The 22,420-nt window shown below is 42.8% G+C and overlaps 2 long non-coding RNA genes across 5 annotated transcripts in view; one reads left to right on the top strand and one right to left on the bottom strand.

The window, feature by feature from the left end:
* LOC115031732 overlaps positions 1-17,961 on the top strand; it is a 20,397-nt gene extending 2,436 nt beyond the window's left edge. Inside the window, exon 3 of one of the 4 annotated variants that reach the window (XR_003837385.1) lies at positions 17,941-17,961. This is a non-coding gene — a long non-coding RNA (uncharacterized LOC115031732). Of the gene's footprint in view, positions 1-2,805; positions 3,881-6,702; positions 6,896-17,940 lie in introns of those variants that run through there. The other 3 variants (XR_003837387.1, XR_003837384.1, XR_003837386.1) reach the window with 3 other exon arrangements.
* A 1,194-nt stretch (positions 17,962-19,155) lies between these two features.
* LOC115031725 lies at positions 19,156-22,154 on the bottom strand. Its single transcript, XR_003837375.1, has 2 exons — positions 20,974-22,154; positions 19,156-20,417 (listed from the first exon to the last, which is right to left on the bottom strand). It is a non-coding gene; the product is annotated as an uncharacterized LOC115031725 (long non-coding RNA).
* Positions 22,155-22,420: the final 266 nt, after the last annotated feature.

Consider the following 22,420-nt stretch of genomic DNA (forward strand, 5'->3'; position numbering starts at 1 on the left):
AGAGAGAGAGAGAGAAAGCACCCAAGAATCTACTTATTAAAGTGAGAATACCCACTTATGGATGATTCTTAATACTCTCATCGTTTTAGACCCCAAACATACACCTCCCTAACCAAAGCAACTATTACACTTCACACGTTTAAATTTTTGCCTACGATTACTTTTACGTGGGTGAGAGCATGTATGTGGATCATCTCCCAGTGCCTGCGTGCAGGTCAGAGGTCAGTTGGTTCTCTCCTTCCCCTATGTGGGTTCCAGGGATGGGACTCGGTCAGTGTTGGAGTAGTCTCCTCTTCTCATTGAGCTCTCTCACTGGCCCACTGCTCTATGTTCCTACAGGCTATGCTACTTGACATTTCTCTCCAGATTCAGTACGTATGTAATTTTGAGATAAGTGAAACAAAACCTAAATTTGTACCATTGTTTTGGCTTATTCCTAAACCTCCTGTGGGGAAGGTATGATAGCTGTGTCTGTCATCCCAGCACTCAGGAGGCTGAAGTAGGAGAACCACAGGACCAAGGCCAGACTGGGCTACAGAGTAAGACTGTGTCAAACAAATACCTCCAAGCTCTTTGAGGATGGTGAGCTAAGGAGAGTGATTTTACTCAGTACCATGGCATGTATGGTTCCACCAGAGTTGATTGTTGGTGAGATGCCATTTCATATCTGTCCTTGTTGGGGTTACTATTGCTGTGATAACATCATGACCAAAGCAAATTGGGAAGGAAAGGGTTTATTTGGCTTACACTTCTATATCACAGTCCATCTCAGAACAGGAACTCAAACAGGGAAGAATCCTAGAGGCATGAGCTAATGCAGAGGTCACGAAGGGCTGGTGCTTTATTGGCTTGCTCCTCATAGCTTGTCCGACTTGCTTTCTTATAAAACCCAGGATCACCAGCCCCAGGGATGGCATCACCCACAATAAGCTCAACCTCCATCATCAATCATTAATTAAGAAAGTGTACAGCCAAATCTTATGAAATCTTTTTTCAATTGAGAGTCCCTCCTCTCTGATGACTCTGGCTTGTGTCAAGCTGACAGAAAACTAGCCAGCACAAAGCCTCAAGTTACATGCTTAGGAATCCTTAGAATATCTCTCCAGGAGAATTATAAGATGAAAAGTATTTTGAGGGGTACTGGGGAGATGAAAGGTAAGAAAAGACATAAATAAAATCTGTATTAATTAAGTTCATCTAGATGGAGCAGAAAACCCAAAATCGGTGTGAAGTAAACAGCTTAGGGGGCAGGGTTCCTTTTGGTTCTGTGTAGATTCAGTTGTGATGTTGGTCCCTCACTGTGAGAAGGCTTCTCTTCTTGTTCCATCTCCTTTCCATCCCACTTCTACAGTCTATGAATGGTTTCTTTTGTCTTTAGTCCAACCGACTTCACTCATCTTTGGAGCTGCAAGGCTGACATGCTCCCCTAAAGCCCCTTAGACAGGCTCAGTTATCTCAGTCCTGCATCCCATTCTAGGAGTGTCCCACCTCTTTAATGAAATAAATTTGCATACACTAGTTTCACTCTCTGGGCTATAAGTTCAAAGGTTGTATCTTACATGACTGCTAATATCAATAGAATTTCTCATTTAAATACTATTTTAATAAATTATAATTGATAGTCTAATACCAGTTTATAACGCAGCACATAATTTTTGCCTGGGTTTCCAAAGTTGTTAAATGGCAGAGTCAGGCTTAGATTCTTGTGGGTGAGTTTCCAAAGCCTCTTTTCCGTGGTGCTTTCTAGATCCTAACACTCTCAAGGGTCAGGGAAAATAGTTCAGGTCTTCGATTCTATCCCCAGCATCAAAGAGTAAATGAAAGAAAATAAAATAAACTCTTATAGCATACATGAAGAATATTTGTGTATTTTCCTGTGTAGAATTATGTGCTCTGTGTTCTTTCCAGATATCAGGTCAACTCTTCTAAAATGTGCATTTGCTTGGTTTTAAGAAATGCCATTGAGTAGGAAAGCCACATTGACGTTTGAGTGAATAAAGAGATTTTTTTTTTTTAAGAGACACTTGATTTAATAAACAAAGGCATCGACTAGTGAAGTTGTGAACCTCACCAAGGGTGGGCAGGAACAGCCCACATTCTCTCCCAGTTTTTATTTCCTCTTATTTATTAAGTCTTAAGTCAGTCAGCAGCTATGTGCTGACCCGTCCCTGCTGTGCCCCCTGGCCCTTCCAACTCATGATGAACTCATTAAGGTTTCTCCTCTTGGCCCTGTGAAGGAAGGGTAATGGCTGAGTCAGCATAGTGGGGAGGGAGGGAGGTGGATATCATAGCAAAGACTGCATTTCAGGGAAGAAAAAAAAAAAACTGAGATGAAATGTACCTAGAAATTGAGCTAAAATTCTAAACAAACACACTGCATTTTCCTCTTCTACGACTTGCCGCTACAGTGCATGCTGGGTGGAGAACACTGACTCTTCTTTCTTATCTCTCCGTCCGCCTGGGTAACAGAATCATCCCATGATCCCTGGTGTGTGGCCATACTGAGTAATGTCTTTGAGACACCACGGTTAATGACCTCAGTTGATAAATCTGCCTTCCATCCACCAACACTAATTGTTATTACTATCCTGGGTACTAGAATTGACTAGTTAAATATATAGTTGAGGATGAGAGCCAGATGTCTCACTGGGAACCAGGGAAAGAAGCAAGACTGGTGGAGGTCGTGGTGGAAGGGTTGGCTGCATCTCTATGAATGTGCGTTACTGTGAAAGGATTAATGTAGAAGTATTAGTCGAGATGTGTACTATTTTATGTACATAAATTTCCTTTTCATTTCTCTCTGAGGCAGGGACACTCAGCAGCCACACCCATATGTAGTAGCCCTTTACCTCTAGGACTTCTCTTCAGGAAAAGGATCAGGGATCCTTGGACAAATGGCTGATTCTAGGACTGGGGCAGCTAACAAACAAGAAGGGGCTGGAAGGAGCATCTTGTCGCAGAGGAGACTCAGGAAGTGCTCTATCTCCTTCCAACTCTCTGAACACAAGGACATTTGCCAGAAGGACAACACAGTTGAAAGACAATGAAGCTGAAGAAATATTGGATTATGATTCAATGTATTTTTTAAGTTTGAGTCCATAGTTATAAGTAAATGACTAAATAAACAGGAATTTCATATAATTTTTGCAAATACCTTGCCTCAAGGAGGTATACATAGCTCCTTGCAACTTAAGTGTGTACTATGGAGTGGCTTCCTGTGCAAGAATTAAAACAGAAATTCGACAAGCACTCCCTCAGCCAAGTGACCAAAGGTCACGGAGCAGTGGCAGGTCATGTGAATGCTAGGTAGCCTTACTAAGATGGGAAAACAACGGTTTCTTGTCTCTGGGGCTTCCTTAGAAGCCTACTAAGTGCATTCTAGACAAGTATCATTAAGGGGCATCCTTTGAAACTTCTTAAAACGGAAACTCCTTAAAACGGTTAAACCCTTCAAGAAGAAATGAAGCCTAAAGCTACACAAGGTGGGGATGCCTGCAATTCCAGCACTTGGTGGCTTCATCTGAAGGAGTACGAGATCAAAGGCAGACACGGAGAGATATTTTTTTTTTTTTAAAAGACAAGGAAAAGTAAGTAGGAAAGAAAAGACTACATGGCACGAGAGAACTGGTGACTGCATGTGGAAGAAAAGTGTCATCTATCCAGTCAGCAGCATCCTAAGGAGCCACGATTACTGTATGTGGTGTCTGGGGTGGTATATTAGTCACTTTATGTACTGCTAGGGTGGACCAGCTTTAGAAAGTAAGGGTTTGTTTGGTTCCGTCTGAGATATAGTCGATTGCTGTGGGGGAGTTAACCGCAGCAGGAGGTGAGGCAGCTGGTCACACGGCGTGGGCAGTGAGGAAGCAGAGAGAGACGGATACTAGTACTCAGTTCACGTTTCTGTTTTTTTTTTTTTTTTTTTTTTTGTTTTTTTAAAGCAGCCATTGCATAGCTTTTAAATTCTTTTTTTTTTTTTTTTTTTTTTTTTTTTGGTAGTTCAAGGCTCATGGAATGGTGCAGCATTCAGTGTGGGTCTTCTCACACCAATTTCTGGTTTAGAAACTCCCTCTCAGATATGGCTAGAGATTTGTCTCCATGGCGATTCGAATCTCACCAAACTGGCAATCAACATGAACCCTTCTAGAGGGGATCCCAGAGCAATAATAAAAAGGCAATAGACAAACGCCAGAGAAGCAGGCATGAAAGTCTGCACTGTCAATCACAGCCTATGGTTACTGATTCTCTATCACGCCATTCCCTGTAATGTAATGGAGGCACCGTTGGGTACAGGATATATGGAGACTTCATACTGTCTTTGTGAGTGCTCTGTAAATGTAAAGTTAACTTCAAATAAACTTTACTTATCATTATTATTATTATTATTATTATTTGTGTGAGAGTGTGCATGTGTGTGTGTTTGTGTGTGCATACAGGGAGGACAACTTTCAAGAGTTAGTTCTTTCAACAATATCAACCAACTAGACCACCCCACCCCCAGAGCTCCCAGGGACTAAGCCACCAACCAAGAAGTACACATGGCTCCAGCTGCATGTGTAGCAGATGATGGCCTTGTCAGGCATCAATGGAAGGAGAGGTCCTTGGTCCTATGAAGGCTCTATAGATGCCCCAGTGTAGGGTAATGAGGGTAGGGAGATGCGAGTGGGTGGGTGAGTGGAGGGACACCCTCATAGAAGCAGGGGGAGGATGGAATGGGGGTTTCCAGGAAGGGGGAAACCAGGAAAGGGGATAACATCTGAAATGTAAATAAAGAAAATATCCAATTATATATATACATATGTGTGTATATATATAAAAGTATATATATATATATATATATATACATATGTGTATATACACACATATCTATCATCTATCTATCTATCTATCTATCTATCTATGTGTGTGTGCATATATATACATATATCTATGCATATATATACATATATATATGCATAAAGAGTTGGTTCTCTCTCTCCTTCCAACATGGCAGTTGGGGCTTGAATACCCACAATCCACTTCACTGCTCTTCCTCAAACCTTAGTTTTAGAAGCTAGAAACATGAATGGTATCTGGCACATTGCAAATATTCCCTCTGTGAGTGATGGCCTGAAGTTCTCTTGCAGAGAACAAAGGGCTTCCCTGCTCCGGGTGTCTACATAATTGGGTAGTATTTTGGAAACATTTTTCAAATTCCCCCGCGGTGTGAGTTTCACTCTTTCAAGAGAATATAGGCTATATTTGTAGAAAGAAAGTAAACAATGCTGTGAACAGTCTCAACTGTGGAGCAAATACCAATGAGGATGTCAGAGAGCAGAGAGGAACAGAAGTACAGACTCAAAGTGGAGACTTCGCAGAAGATGCAGTGCTGCCTGACTGGCTGATTAGTCACGCGCCTGCTCTAATGGTGATTACAAAAGCCAAACTGTTTTTATGGGCAACACCCAATGAGCCAGACTAAACAGGAGGAACCAAGGGAGTGCTTAACTATGGGGCGTTGAATGATGACACCAGTCTGGTTGCTTCTAAGAACCTACACCACGTAGGGGGAAGTGACTCCCCAAAAATGGCTTAAGCAATCTAATTGATGGCAAGAAAGGAGAGATCCATAGCCAGTATAGGGACAGTGGGAACTGGAGCGTCCAAGAAGATAAAGGTTGACTCACGGGGTGTGGCAGTTTCTAGTCTTAACTCTTACACAAGTGACTTCATAGGCTTTTTCTTTCTTTTAAAAACTTTGATACTATCTGTTTGTTTGTTTGTTTAATGTGTGTGTGTGTGTGTTTATGTGTATATGTTTGGAAGTCAGATGTCAACTTGTGGGCATCAGTTGTCTTCTACCATTGGGGTTTCTGGGCATTAACTGAGGTTATCATTTAAGGGCAAGTGCCTTTACCTGCTAAGCTGTCTCATTGGCCCAATGTGCTTTTTCTTGCTGACTTTTAAGAAGGTCTTCATTTGTATCTAGTTTTCCATGTTATCTGGGTTACTGGTCACAATTAAGCAAGTAAACCAAATGGCAATCAGGTGTGAGAAGTTAATAGGAAACAAACCATTTAGAGTGTCATCCTTCGTATGAGATCAGGGCAGTGTTCAATGACTAAGAGGGAGTTGTATGGCTCTGTGGCACTGTGGATTAGGAGGATCAGAACAGGCAGCACTCTCAGGCATGAAAGATCGTGTTCATTTGCCAGTGAGAGTGACTGATTGGTGATGAAGTCACATCTAAGAAATAAATGTAGACATCTTTGTGCGTGTTTTGTTCAGAGATATTTCTGAGGCAATTTATGTCACGCAGAGAAGCACTTTTATTCTTTTGGTACTGTCGTGTCAAAATTTTGGGAAATAAATTCATTTCACAATTTTTATAACTTGTTACATATTAAGGGCATGCCATTCACCTTATCCTGGGTGCTGTCTGTCACACCATGACACCCAATGCCTTGCTTAGCCTAATTTAGCTTGTATCTTAGCCTCTAAAAAAGAAGTTCTTTTAAGAAATAGCCTGGGTGAAGTATGCCACTCAGTAGTACTAATGACGCTATTGGAATGGTTTAAAGTATTTAGAGTTACAGAGAAATCCTGTACTCGTTCTATCCTGGCCCTCTGGTTTTGCCTTTTTCTTGGACTCCATCTTGGGTATTGGGTTGGGAGACTCAAGAACTATACCACTTTTATGATGCCCTTCTTGGTATCACTTTACAGAGCTTCACATATCTCAAATCAAGCAAGCGAGCATCTCTGGGGTGCCTCTGGGATTCACTTGGTAAAGTAACCAGAGGACTCTACTCCATAACTGAAGATTCAAACCACCGTCCCAAGTGAGAGAGAATTCCTGCCAAGTTGTGAAGTCTGGCTGGGGTCATTTCCTTTCCAGCAATGTTAGGTATATCCAAAAATAAAATCAGGCTTTAAATACATCTTTTTAAAAAGATTTATTTATTATTATATCTAAGCACACTGTAGCTGTCTTCAACTGCACCAGAAGAGGGCGTCAGTCTCATTATGGATGGTTATGAGCCACCATGTGGTTGCTGGGATTTGAACTCAGAACCTTCGGAAAAACAGTCAGTGCTCTCACCTGCTGAGTGATCTCTCCAGCCCTTTAAATACATTTTTTTATAGGCACATCACAAAGGTTCTCTTATTTATGCAACAGAATGGGGCTATGTAATCTATTAAACTAAATGAAGGCTCAATATAAATGAAGCTAACTGGTAAAACTATTTGAAGACCATATTTTTCTGTTGAGACAGCAACTTTGTGATCTACTTCATCCAGAGGAAGGGCTGCATTCTTGAAAGAGCATTCATGGTGACCAGGCCACCGGCTGCCTCAGCCAACTGGCCTTTCACCTGTGTGAGGTTTTCAAGTTTGCATTTACGTGTAAGTTGTAACACAGAGAAGAAAGGGCTAACCTACGTAAATACTCTTAGGTTTTCTTTTACATTTAGTCAATTCACCCATATCATGTCCTTCCTTGTCTTTCTTTACCCAGTTATCCTGAAGCATGGGTGGATATTGTTTCACCAATAAATATTTCATTATGAACTACTAAAAGTCAGAGCCTTTAAAACAGAGCATTTATATCATTTAGTTATTGTTCCTCGTTGTCTCATGATTTTTGGTTTTTTTTTCTCTCTCCCATCTTCCTTTTCTTTTTCTTCCTCCTTCTCTTTCTCTCTCTATACATCCTTTCTTCCCTCCCTCCTTCTACCCCACTTCCTTCCTGTACAGTGGATTGCTTTTAGGACAGGATCTCATGTACCCTAGGTAGACCAGTAGCTGACTGAGGCTGAGGCTGAGGCTGACCTTGAACTCTCAGTCTTCCTGTGTGTACTAACTCAGTGGCTGGGATTACAACCTGTATACCACTACCCTGTTTTAGAAGGTGTTGGGGATGGAACTCAGTGGATTTGGTATGCTATGCTGGTACTCTATCCATTGAGTTACATACCGCAAACATTTTTTTTTCGGGTTTTTCAAGACAGGATTTCTGTGTGTAGTCCTGGTGACCTAGAACAGTCTCTGTGGACCGGGCTAGCCTTGAACTTAGAGATCTGCTTGCCTCTGTCTCCAGAGTGCTCCATTTCTTTCTTGATACAAGGTTCTCTAGTGTCCAGGCTGGCTTCAGACTCTGCACATAGGTGACACTGACCTTGAACTTCAGATCCTCCCACTTCTGCCTCCCAAGTGCTGGGATCGTAAGCATGAACCACCACACCAGGCCTATGTCTGATGCAGGTATAAATCCAGGGATCCCTGCATGATGGGCAATTTGGTATAATCTACCAAGTGGGCTACATTTCCAGCTCCTTCTTAGCCATGTGTAAATATAAAACTCCATTGATTCTTCTGTGCAAACATTGCTTGCAACTACCCACCCCCAGGACGCGCCTGTTAAATATCAACTCCCATCCTACCTTCCTCTCTTGGAGTATGATGACCGGGACTGTGGTGTGAGTATGAGCCTGATACCTCCTGGCATCTCGTAGAGAAGGCATCAGCCTAGTGATTGTTCTTTTGTGACTGGCTGACTCACCTTGGCATGGACTTTTCCAAGGCTCATCTTTGCTGCAGCATGTTTTGGAATATTCTATTTCTCATTTTATTTTTGTGGGGTAGGGTCTTGTGAAACAACTCAGGCAAGGCTTGAACTTGGAACCCTTCTGAGTCCACCTCCTAAGTGTTGGGATCACAAGTAGGTGCCGCCATGCCCAGATCAGAATTCCCTTTTATACAGTTAATAGCCGGCTGTTTAGCACCTTGCGTGTGTCTATCCTATTCTTGCATAGTTTGTAGCTGTTTTGTCTCTGTTATCATTTGTGGATTCTCTGAATTCTTTGAAAGCAAAGATACATGCAAACATGTGAACGACACTTTTCAAAACCCAAAAAGCTGTGAAATCCCAGATTCCAACACTGAAATCCAACTCTCTGTAAGATGTTGACCAAAGCACTACTGTTTCCTGTTTTTGCTTGTTTCTTTGTTTTCCCCAGAGCTGGGAGAGGAACCCCGGTGTTCCATGTGGTCTATGCAAACACTGCTCTGATGAGCTACAGCCTCAGACCACTGGGACTCTTTCTTTTGACCCCTCAGCTGTCTTGACTTCAGTTTTTTATTTATTTGGAGTCCGGCTTGCTAAGTTGCCTAGGCAACCAGCCTTGCAGCCACTCTCTGGCCCAGCAGGCCTTGAGTGCATGTGCCTCCTGCCTCAACCTCCCTAGCAGATTGGTTTATCAGCCTATGATTCCAACCTTGGCTCAAGATGAACCACTCACAAATTATTTTATCTGTGTGAATGGTCTGCCTTCCAGTGCATGCCTAGTGGCCTTGGAGGCCAGAGAAAGCATTGGATCTCCTAGGGCTGGAATTAGAGGTAGGTGGAAATTGTCACTTGGGTGGTAGAAAATCAATCCTGGATCCTCTGGAAGAGCAGCCAGTGGCCTTAAACTTTTTTTTTTTTTTTTTGGCCTTAAACTTTTAAAATGAAAATAACCAGCTTTCCACCAAGCTGTTTGGTTCTGTGGCCAACCATCCAGTGACAGAGAAATGGCCTCTTGCTCATTGAGTTTGGCTGGGAAAACAGGATGTAGATCTAACACACTGAGTCAGCATCAGGGCCCAGACAGCTCCTTCGCTCCCAGGCACCATTTCTCAATGCATCCAAGTCATCAGCTAAAGCAACTCTGCACCGTGTGCTCCCACTAGCAAGTCCTTCCTGACATCCTCCCTCGAAAGCGCTGGACAGATAGACAGATGTCTGACAGATGGATGTGAATAGGTATTTTGCATTATTGATATTAAGCAGGTAGTGGTAATCTGATCATTCTAAATCCATTATCATCAAATTACTTTCATATTGACAGGCTTGCATCTTGGAAGTTTATTTTATTTTTTTTCTGACTCCCACATCATCCTGGACTATTCTTTTGTTTGAAACAAAGTCAAGCTATAGATCCCCAGCTGGTCTAGAACTTGCCGTGCCGACTAAGCTGCTCTTTGCCTTCTGAGTGCTAGAATTATAGGCATTCACCATCATGCCTTGCTTCCATCTCATTTAAAAATTGCCCAAGATCAGCATCAAACTATTGTGATGACAACACTGGCTATAATTATCTAAAGTAGTTTTAAAATGTAGTAAGTACAACGCTCAACTATGTCTAATTTCACACGATTGCAAGAGTCCTTTCATTGGCATCTAAGAGGACTGTTTCAATGGGCTTTTCAGTACCTTGTGGCTGCTGTGTGTGCAGATGTGGAACCCAACTTTCACAGAAAGACTGTGGAGTTGCAGAAAGAAGCTTTCGAGTGATTTTCTCTTCCTAGGAGTTTTCCTTTCACATTGGAGTCCAGCCAGCCTTACCAACACAAAGTCTTTATGAACCCCAAACACGGTATAGAGTCAAATTCTCCAATCAGGTAAAAGTGGCACCCAAAATATGCAAACATGGAGAATCACCTGATGGTAATGCCAGATGGAATGTCAAGGTTCAGTGATTCCACGATCCATAGTTTCTTGGGTTTGTAAATAGAAAATCCAATAAAAGCCCTGGCTCTTTTCTCAAAAGGTCTGTCATTCTGCTTATAGTCTTCTGATGCACAGTGCCAGGCTTCAGATTAAGAATCTGATATCAGGAGATGTTGGCCAAAGGACACATAGCCCTGGTGAGGTAGGATTGCACAAGAGGCGTGCTGCACAGCACAGCACAGCACAGCACAGCACAGCACAGCACAGCACAGCACAGCACAGCACAGCACAGCACAGCACAGCACAGCGTGGGGACTGGACTTACTGAAGATATTATGCATTCTCGCCACAAAAATGACAATGATGAGAGGTAATTAGTAAAAATCTAACCATTCGACCATATGCATGTACTTCAAGAGATCATGCAGGCCATGATAAGGACATATAATTTCATTGCCAAGCTTTAAAAAATAATCAATTGATTTTTAAAGAGATGTGGATATATTTAACTCTTCCCTTTCTAGTATTTGGAACTGGGAGGCACGGTTGGGTAGAGGATGTTCACATGTTACAGAGTAAGGCATGGTGAGGGTTCACTGCATGCCAAGGGATTGTTAATATTGGTTGTGAAACTTCCCCTGTGGGTTAGTGAGGGTTTTGTTCTGTTTTAAGTGCTGGGGTCCAAATCACACATGTAATACAAGAACTGATTCCTGTGAACTGTGTCCCTAACCCTGGCTATGAAACTCCTAACCAGAACTCAACCGACTTAGGTGGATTGATGGGAGAGCCCCCTCTCACATACGCCGTGCCCTTTGGTTTTACACAGTGCCTTACTGTTCAAACTGTGCTCTGTTCAAACACCAGGTGAAGGCAAGAGGTCTCCAGCCCTGAACCCAGGTCTCCCCACCTGCTGTGACACTTGACCCCTGTGCCTTTGCCCACATCACTAAAGCACATCTCAGCAGAGCAGTACAGAGGTGCTGGGGAAGCCTGGAGTCTCTCAAGCAGGCCTGCTAAAGCTGGCATGTCTAAAGCAGACATGGGGCCTAAGAGTCTGGCAGGATCAATGTTAAGCAAACGCAGCCTTTGGAGAGCGTCATCTGATTCCATTTTATTTTTTCTTTTTCTTCTTCTTCTTTTTTTTTCTCTCTCTCTCTCTCTCCAGCTAGAAGCCAGAGTTCTGGAAATGTTTTGTATTGTAATACTAAGCAACTGGATTCCTGACATTGTTGAAATGTATTTAAAAATCCCCAATTTTATGAGTCCTGGGCAATTAGCTTGGACAATCTGCACATGTTGGCGGAGGGTTGCGCTAAGGCCAGGGAGGAAGCTTAGATTGATGTTCCAGGAAGAAAGCACTTTCCCTGTGGACACGTGTGCTCTCCCGCATGGCAGACTGAAATATAGAAACGCATCATTAAATGCAACAAGTGCTTTTAGCGACAGCTTCAATGATGTGTGTTTTGCTGCACGTATTTCTCTAAAAGCTTTAAACTTTTATCTTGTTTTATGTGTATCTGTGTTTTACTTGCATGCATGTCTGTGCACCACATTCCTGTAGGACCTGAAGCAAGTCTGAAGCAGGCACCTGGTATTTCCTGGAACTGGAGTTACAAATAGTTGTGAGCTGCCAGGTGCGTGTTGGGAATCGAAGCTGGGTTCCCTGGAAAAGCAGCCAGCCCTCACTCATAACCACTGAGCCATCTCTCCACACTCACATGCATTTCTTTTAAGACAAAATTTATTCTAATGATAGAGTGCCTAGTGTGAACATTGGAAGATGTGAGAAGAAGAAAATAAAACCAAAATTGGGTTTGACATTTGACCTGTGTACTTTCAGGCTCTTTTCTATGATATATAATATAATTGCCCATGTTCTTATTTTAAATCAAAGTATACTCACATGTTATATGGGAAACTGCATCTTTGTATTTTTCAACCCATGCTACAAGATAGGTTTTCAAAAAGTTGTTTTTTTTTTTTTGTTTTGTTTTGTTTTGTTTTGTTTTTTTCCAAGAAAACTTTTTTGTTTTTACTGTGGTCCTGGGGACGAAACTCGGGGCTTCTACTATTGACTGATCTACAAAGGGCGTCTCTGAAACGAATCTACCATGCATTCATACTAATGTCTTTTTAACATTACTCTGCTGTTAGAAACCCTGGGTGTCTTCAGTTTTCTTCACTGAATGTTGCTCGTGGATCCTTGATTATGTCTCTGCTTCTGGCATTCTTTCTAGGCTTTTTGCCATATGTTATTAATTGTTCTCTACAAGGCTGTGCTAACTTATACTCCCATGCACAATGTATGAATGTGCCAATTTCTATCCTCCTATGAACAATCGGGTGTTTGAAAGTTGAGGCCAATTTGGTAGACTAAATATGGTTTCTGCTATGGTTTGTATATATTTCCCCATGGGTTCCTGTAATGAGGAACATCCTGTGATGAACCTGAGTTTCACTGTAGCCATATTAAGGTTTGACGGATTGATCTATTAGGAGGTCTTCACCATCACCATCATATATGTACCACATATGTACAGTGCCCGCTGGTGTCAGACGAGAAAGTCAGGACCCCTGGAACTAGAGTTACAAGTAGTTGTGAGCCAAGCCGATGTCAGTGCCATGTGCCCTTAGACCCTCAGAACTGTGAGCTAAATAAACACCTTTCCTTCCTTCGGACCATCTGACATGGCAAGCTGAAGGTAAGCCTCAGCTATATAGCGCGTTCAAGTGAAAGTCTCAGGACATTCACTCAGCAGCAGGCAGTGGACTGTTTTAATCTCTATCACTTTGATTAATCCATGGGCAACAAATGACCACTGAGCAGTCACGGGAGAGTGCAAAACACCAGCCAAATGCTGAATTTACACAAACTCTAGAGAGCTGTACATCACTCTGTGTTTAAAAAAAAAAAGAACAAACATGTTTTCTAATCCCTGTCAGATTTAATGTTACAAAGAAGCTAAAAATAAACTAAATCTGTCCATTTTAAGATTATGCAAGGAAGTAATTAGTCAAAATATGAGGCTTCAAACTCTTTCCCCCTTACATTTATTACTTATTAGTTTTCCTTCTAATGAAATGCCTATATTTCTACCACAGTATTTATCTTCTGAAACTTGGTTCGGAGTCATTCTTTATATACTTTGAGTAAAAATTCTTCATATATTTTGAGTGTAAATTTTCCTCACAGGTATCACAAGCTGTCATATGTTGCAAGAGCCTAGATCTAAAGCCGGCCTGTGGAATGAGTGGAATGGAATAGCCACCGGCAGGCCTTGGGGCTCTCAAAGGCATCTGGTTTCTCTCAAACACACCCGTTCCAGTTGCCAGAATGTTACCATTTTCTCCAGTGCCTTGCTTTCAGGTTCTAAGGACCACACTGCCGCATCTGCTGGCTACTGTGAGCAGCGTTCCTTTGGCTGAGGCTAGACTGAACGGGAATAACCTTACACGGCTGCTTGTGATCAGACGAACCTTCTTAGACACAGACATCATTCTGGGTATGCTTTCTTCTGGCTACTTCCGGTGAGCCAGCCACTTCCGGTGAGCCAGCCTTGGCCTGGAGTCTTTCTTTGCTCCTAACTTCACTTTGTTCCAAGATTGTGAGCACTAACCACACTCTAGCACACTGGGCATGGTTGGAAGAGGACAGTTTATCATTGAGTCTACTTTGGCAGAACCATTTGATTTCATGGGCCCAACTTGTACTCCCCTTCCTATAAAATTTGGTAGGCTAAGGTGGTTTTAGCCTCAGAGAACAGAACCCAAATTAAAAGTAGCCTAGCAAAACTGAGGGGTTTGTTTTAATTTTTATGACCTTTGTTTTTGTATATTCACCTTTATGTGTATGTGTGTGTGTGTAATGGGTAGTGGTAGTGGGACTATAATGAGATTTTATAGGTCAGAAGACAACTTATGGGAGTCCATTCTCTCTTTCAACCACGTGGGTCTCTAGTTTTGAACCCACATTATTCAGCCCAACAGACTTAAACCTTCAAAACACTGAGCCAGAATAATCTTCAGTACTTGTAAACTGATTACAGAGGGCACTTACTACAAGATGAGAACAGTTAGGGCTGAGAGCAAACTTGGCTCTGTTACTAAAAATAATGAAAATTGCAGTTCCTTGGTAGGAGTTGTCCATTCTGATACTGTGCTTTCATTGTGGTGGTTTGAATGAAAAAGTATTCCCCAGAGGCTTGTGTGTCGAACACTTGGTCCTCAGTTGATGGCACTGTTTGGGGGAGTGTGGTGGTTTGAATACGCTTGGCCCATAGGGAGTGGTACTGTTAGGGGGTGTGGCCTTGTTGGAGGAAGTGTGTCACTGTAGGGGTGGGCTTTAGAGGTCTCCTCCTATGCCCAGGCTCTACCCATTGCAGAAGAGGGTGTCCTCAGCCCTTAGTCCTGTGAAGGTTCTATGCCCCAGTATAGGGGACTGCCAGGGCCAGGAAGCAGGAGAGGGTGGGTTGGTAGGCAGGGGGAAGGGGGAGGAATAGGGGGTTTTCAGAGGGGAAACCAGGAAAAAGGATAATATTTGAAATGTAAATAATGAAAATATCTAATAAAAATAAGAGAGAGAGAGAGAGAGAGAGAGAGAGAGAGAGAGAGAGAGAGAGAGAGAGGAGGGTTTCCTCTGAGCTGCCTGAGGATGCCAGTCTTCTCCTGGCTGCTTTCATATCGGGATGTAGAACTTTCAGCTCCTCCAACAAATGTCTGCCTTGATGCTGCCAAGCTTCCCACCATGATGATAATGGGCTGAACCTCTGAAACTATGAGCCAGCTCCAATGGAATGTTTGCCTTTATACAAGTTGTCATGGTCCTGGTATCTCCTCATAGCAATGGAAACCCCAACTAAGGGGGGATATGGAACTTGTAAGATGTGGAGACTTGCCAGAACAAGTACATCACTCGGGTTAGACTTTGAGAGTTTATGGCCTTGATCCACTTTCAGTGCTGACCCCAAACCCTGGCGTCCTGTTTGTGGTTGAGATGTGATCTCTCAGCCTCTTAATCCTGCTGCTTGATATCATGCCTCCTTGCTACTAAGGACTCTTATCATTTGTCATATTTTGCTTTCTATTGCTGTGCTATTAACCATGACCAAAACAACAACAACAACAACTTGTGGAGGAAGGAGTTTATTTGGCTTATAGCTTTTGACTATAGTCCCCCATGTAGGAAGCCAAGGCAGGAACTCAAGCAGGCAGGAACCTGGAACAAGAACTAAAGCAGAGGCCATGGATGAATGCTCTTTACTGGCATGCTCCATATGGCTTATTCAACCTGGTTTTTTATATATACATCTCAGGACTAAATGCCAGCATGGCACAGTGGTCTGGGCCCTCCGACATCAATCATTCATAAATAAAACACCTCTTATGCTTGTTTACAGGTCAATCTGAAGGAGACATTTTCTCAATTTAAGTTTCCCTCTTTTAAGATGACCCTGCTTGTGCTAAGTTGACCAAAACCTAACTAGCATATCCCTCTGCAAGCTTAAGGCAAAATAAATACCTTATATAAGTTACTTTGGTTATGATATTTTACCACAAGAAGAGAAAAGTAGCTGATGCATATGCTATTATAACCTTAAACACTTTTGTAATGAGGGCTGGAGAGATGGCTCAGCAGTTAAGAGTAGTTTGTTGGCTATCTTTTGGTGATCAACTTAAGTACATTTGGAATTAACTAAAACTTAAGGATATGCGTACACCTGTAAGGGAGTTATCTTTTTTTTTTTTCAAGGATGGACTTTATTTTTTTAAAAAAAATCTTTTTCAGGACTACAAATTACAAAGGGAAAGCAGATCACTACACAGAATCTAATGAATACATTTGCCNGTGCATAAAACTTTATCAAAGTCATTCTTTTTTACAAATTCACCCCACCCACCAATGTTTTTCCTACAGTGCTCTTAAGGTTACTATACCTTTATTTCAAATTATATTACATGTTATTCTCTCAAGATAAACTTTAAATACCAAATTCTTGGCTTCTAAGAATGGCACCTTCAAAATGGGCAATTTCCACTNAAGTCTCTGGTGGCATTATTCTCTTACTATTTTCTTTTACCAATTAAAAAAAGCTTTCAAAATGTTCACTTTTAGCCTTTCCCAAAAAGGTGGCTACATCTTCCACTACCAACTAACTATAAATTGATAGCAAAAAGAAAAGCAAATAGGGAGTTATCTTAATTAAATCATTTGAAGTGGGAAGACCCACTTTTTACATTTTAATCTTTTTTGAAACTCCAGACTTTATCCCTTTCCCAGTCCACCCTCTGACTGTTCCACATCCCATATCTCCTCCCCGCCCCATCCTACCCGTGTCTCCACGAGGATGTCCTCATGCCACCACCCCTACCCCACCAGACCTCCTCACTCCCTGGAATGTCCCGTCTCTGGAGGGTTAGGTGCATCCTCTCTGACTGAGTCCAGACCCAGCAATCCTCTGCTGTATATGTGTTGAGGGCCTCATATCAGTTGGTGTATGCTGCCTGGTTGGTGGGAAGACCCACTTTTAATTTGGATCTTTTGAGGTGGGAAGATGCACCTTTAATCTAGACCACACCTCCTTCTGGAAGCCTGTACATGTCATGGAGGAATGAAGCTCTCCATCTTCCCCTGCTTGCTCTCTTGTCTTGCGTGAGAGCATTCCTTCATTGGCAGTAGAGCATAACTCTTTGGGATTCCAGCACATACTGAAGACCAGGTGAGATGTTCAGCCTTGTAGACTGAACAACTACTGGACTCTTGGACTTTCCACTGGTAGATAGTCCTTACTGGATTAGCTGGACCACGTTTGTAAGCGTCCGTGAAAAATCTAATCTATATATTTCTTCACTTCAGGTGTCTCACAAACTACCTGTAACTCACTGCAGATGATCTGATGATCTTATCTGGCTTCTGTAGGCACCTTCATGCATGTATATTCACGAATACAAACATAAACACACACACACACAATTAAAATAAGTCTTAACATTAGAATAACACCATTCAAAAAGGAGGGATTTCTATCCTGTGTGACCCGTTTATAAGTTAGTATGGTGGTTTGAATAGGTATGGCCCCCATAGACTCATGTATTTGAATGCATGGACCATAGGGAATGGCACCATTAGGAGGTGTTGCCTTATTGGGGGAGGTGTGGCCTTATTGGAGGAGGTGTGGCCTTATTGGGGGAGGTGTGGCCTTATTGGAGGAGGTGTGGCCTTATTGGAGGAGGTGTGGCCTTGTCAGAAAAAGTGTGTCACTTTGAGAGCTGGTTTTGTGTTTTCCTATGCTCAAGCTACACCCAGTGACAGTCCCCTTCTGCTGCCTGTAGATCAAGATGTAGAACTCTCAGCATATCTACCTATCTGTAAGCTGCCATGCTTCCAACCATGATGAGGATGGAATAAAACCTTTGAAACCGTAAGTCAAAGCACCAATTAAAAGTTTTCCTTCTTCTTGATTTCCACTCAGGGATCCATCCTATAATCAGCCACCAAACCCAGACACTATTGCATACGCCAGCAAGATTTTGCTGAAGGTACCCTGTTTTAGCTGTCTCATATGAGGCTATCCCAGTGCCTGGCAAATACAGAAGTGGATGCTCACAGTCACCTATTGGATGGAACACAGGACCCCCAATGGAGAAGCTAGAGAAAATACCCAAGGAGCTGAAGGGGTCTACAACCCTATAGGTGGAACAACAATATGAACTAACCAGTACCCCCGGAGCTTGTGTCTCTAGCTGCATATGTATCAGAAGATGGCCTAGTCGGCCATCATTGGGAAGAGAGGCCCGTTGGTCTTGCAAACGTTATATGCCCCAGTACATGGGAACACCAGGGCCAAGAAGTGGGAGTGGGTGAGTAGGGGAGCAGGGCAGGGGGAGGGTATAGGGAAGTTTCTGGATAGCATTTGAAATGTAAATAAAGAAAATACCTTTAAAAAAATGTTTTCCAAAGCCTGTCATGGAGTGCTCCCTGGTACAAAGCAGACTCGGTGTTTCTCTTGTATCATTTCCTTGCTCCCTCCCTCATCCACTTCATTTCAAAGCCCACCTCACTGGCCACAACTATTTCACAGGTGTTTTCTGTTCATTTTTCTCTGAATCAATTTGCCTTCTTTTTCTTGGAAAGACACAGTCTGCTGCAGGATTGGGACTGGAACTGGTGGGAAGTCAGTGTGTTGGTGAGTAGGTGGGTAGGTGTGGACACACTTACAAAGTTCTGAAATTCCAGGTGACAACGTGATAAATCCTCAGGCCTCCAGGGAAATAAAATGGCCCATGATGTATGTTTTCAGCTGAAAGGACTGTCAACAGATGCTAAAAGTACATTGCCGGTTATTCTCTTCCATGGGAGCCTATGTGTTCCCACTTGACCAGGAAGCAGAAAGCAAGCCAACGTTCAACCGAATGCTGCCTGTTCCAAGATAAATTTCTTTTCTGTAGACCCAGGGAAAGAACAAACAACAAACATATTGGTGCAATTTGCCTTTGCTCCCTGGAGGAGCTGGCATCCTGAAGGCCTTGTTCATTCTCCCTGCTTACAGCCAGGTGACCAATCTCAGGCTTCTTCCCCAGCGCTGATAGGAACTGGCTTGCATTCAAGCCAGATGGCACATCCAAGTCACATTATTAAATTTGGGGGGAAGAAAGGGTGAGACTAAAAAAAAATTAACACAAACAAATGATGTCTGATCTTTGCCTTTAATCTCAGCTTGACAAATGAGTCTTTAAAAAATCCTTATCAAAATATAGATTGTGAACTGCCTTTCAATTGAGGTACAGGTTGCATAGACACTGATTTTAAACCCCATCCATGTAAAGCAAATGAAATAACAGCTCGCAGCGAGCTTGTGGTCCAGATGTCAAGCTCTGAGCCACGGTTTGGGAAGACTGTTTGGGTTTAAGAGGTTTGTGCCTGTCCAGCGTGACATTCTTTGAATATATCTTTAAGAGCCCAGTACAATGTCCCCTGAAGCCAATGCCAGTTTTCCTCTGTACCTGGCCTTACTACTCATTGGCTTAAAATACCCAGAGACCCAAGACTGGTCACATCTACCTTCCACAAATCTTCAAGCTCAGGGACCAGCTGTCTGAGTGTTGCCTTCTGCCATGCTTTGACTTTACATCTTACTACTATTGTCTCTTGGCTCTCAATTCTGCATTAGAGCCCCCAACTCAGGAAACTTGTGAGTATTAGATAAAACGCTACAGCACCATGCCTTGCAGACATGGAAATTCTTTATACATGGCAGCTTCTGTGACTGGCCGCGGTGACTCTCAGACACTGCAGTCACTGGGACTCGGTATCGGTGGTCTGGGCAACATGACTACCATGCTGCCTTCATTTCTGGCTGTAGAAAGAGGGCAGTAGTGGAAGTTTCTTCTGAAGTAGTTGCATGTTGAACACTTCAGCCTTCACCATGGATGCCAGGGTGGGCCCCCAGACTTCTCCTCTCTTGTAATTTTAGACCTAGCCAACACTTTGCAATACTTCTCCTCCCTATTCAGCTAAAGGTAGCACAGGTGATCTCACCTCCAAGATTTTGAATAGCCCATCTCCTTTTTAATTTGGCTTTACAGAAATGGAGGCCATTTGAGAAAGAAAGAGGTAAAGGTTCTAAAAGGTTCTGAGCTTGTTCCAAACAGATGCATTAGTCAACCTTTCCAGACTTTGAGGGGAGTTCAATTCACCTTCTCCTAAGATGTAGTCACCTGGTCCTGATTGCCCTTAGCTCTGTAGGGTTTCCTGATCAGCAAATTTTCTTTTAGGACCACACAGGTCCTTTCTATACTCCAGAGTTAGTTAATACTTCCAGCCATGACTGTCTTCACTTCTGAACTCCAGAGCAGCTGAGTGAATGAAGTCAGAGCTATTTTCAGAGTCTAAAGCAGTTGAACCAAGCGAAGGAACGGCTTTTCTGGGACACAGTGTTTTCTGGAACTACTAAAACATAAAAGAAGAACACGATAAAACAGCTCCCTTTTTGAAAGAAAACAACAACAACAAAAAAGACCCAATAGGGGAAGTAGCTATACTCAGTTCTCAGGGCTGCCTGGGTTTGAGCATAGAACGCCCCTCTTTCTGGGAAACCCTCAGTTTTGTATGAATTGGCACATTAGCCAACTTCAATGAAAAGGCCAAATAGCTACTGACAAGATTAAAATTCCAAGGCAGAGTGCATTTAGCTGATTTTTAGAATCATGCCTCTTTAATGCAGGTGGAAAAATGTAATTAGAAAAGGCAGGTGACTTAAGTCCTGAGCTAAGAAACTGTATTGCCTGGTATTAACAGACAGGAGGATGTCTGTTTGGGATGTCTGGGGTGCTCCCATCATCTTAGGCACAGGGCATCCTGGTCAGTCTTCCCTGTGTGACAGTCATTTGGTAGCACTTACTCCAATTGCAAACTTAATCCCTGGGAGAAAATAATTAGTCCTTACCAGGTTCTTTTTGAAAAAACAAGAAACAAAACAAAAGAAAACTGTAATGACACTAGATACCTGAGAGACCAGGGAAGAAGCCAGCATCCAAAGGAAGTTTTCCATCTCAATGCATATTCACAGGAGAGGAAACGGTGAAGTGCCCTTTGAGAGGGTAAGGCTGATGATATGATAAGGGTGGAGATCTCGGAGAGGTACAAGGTCACATGGGTGGCAGTGAAACTTCAGCTTGGGTGGGAGTCAAAGATCTGTCAAGATGGAGGAGTCAAGGATGCTGAAGATGGAATACAGGAAAGATGTGTAGGGACAGGAACGTTCAGCTGGAGTTTGTAGCCAGTCTTAGCTAGGGATAAGAGCACACTGTTCCTCCATTCAGCCAGGTATTGACAGATAAGTAAATGGAAGATCTTTATCTGGGATGCCTAGGGACTCCTGTCATCTGAGGCTCATGTCTACAGCCTCACTCTTTCCAGCCCTGAAAAGATTGTGTACCCTAAACTCTAGGCCAAGGCTCTGTGCATGGGATGCTATCATACTCACAGAGCAGCTCAGTGATGCTATTATACTCAGGGGCTACAGTGTCAGAGGAAGAAAGACGAGTTAACTAAAAGGCCTACACTTGGAAGGTTTTAGAAAGTCTGTGGATTGGATCCATGACATTGGATAAGGATCCAAGGCAAGAGAACTTCTGATAATCAGAATCTGTGTTTGCCAAACTGAGTCAGTTGTGTTAGGAAAAGGGAGATGGGAGAAACCTGCCATTTGCAGGATGTGGGAGTAACTATATAGGCCCATATTCTACATGCCTAAATATATAAATGTGCTAGTATGTATATATATGTTTATATAGATGTATATATATGTTCACTAGCTTCTTTGAGAGCACAACCCCAATGACCTAACTTCCTCTGGTTAGGGCTCATTTCATGTTTTGGTTACCTCCCAATAGTGACATGCTAGGGACTAAGCCTTTTGTGTGGAGGCCATGGAGGAAATCCCAGTCACAAACTACACTGCTCTCGATCCAGATTGGGGGCTGCCGACACCTGAAATCTAAGGTCATATATAGAATGTTCTAGAACGTGGAGAGGGCATGTCCCTTAGACACAACAGAAAATTAACCACTTGGAATTGGAGCATAGGCTCAGGAGGTCAGGATGGGTATCCATGGCAGAAGTTATTCGAACATAGTTCATTCGTTCGTTCGTTCCTTCCTTCCTTCCTTCCCTTTTCCCTTCCTTTCCTTCGTTTTTTCCATTCCCTCCCTCCCTTCCTCCATTCCTTCCTTCCCCTTCCTTTCCTTCCTTCCCTTTTCCATTTCCTTCCGTCTTCCTTCCTTCCTTCCTTCCTTCCTTCCTTCCTTCCTTTCCTTCTCTTTTCCATTCCCTTCCTTTCTTTCCCCTTCTCTCCCTCCCTCCCTTCCCCCTTCCCTCCTTTCCTCACTCCCTTCCTTCCTCACTTCCTTCCTTCCTTCCTTTCTCCCATTACTTAAACTACTCTTCCTCCT

This window comes from Mus caroli, chromosome 8, assembly GCF_900094665.2.
Source record: "Mus caroli chromosome 8, CAROLI_EIJ_v1.1, whole genome shotgun sequence".
NCBI lineage: Eukaryota > Metazoa > Chordata > Mammalia > Rodentia > Muridae > Mus > Mus caroli.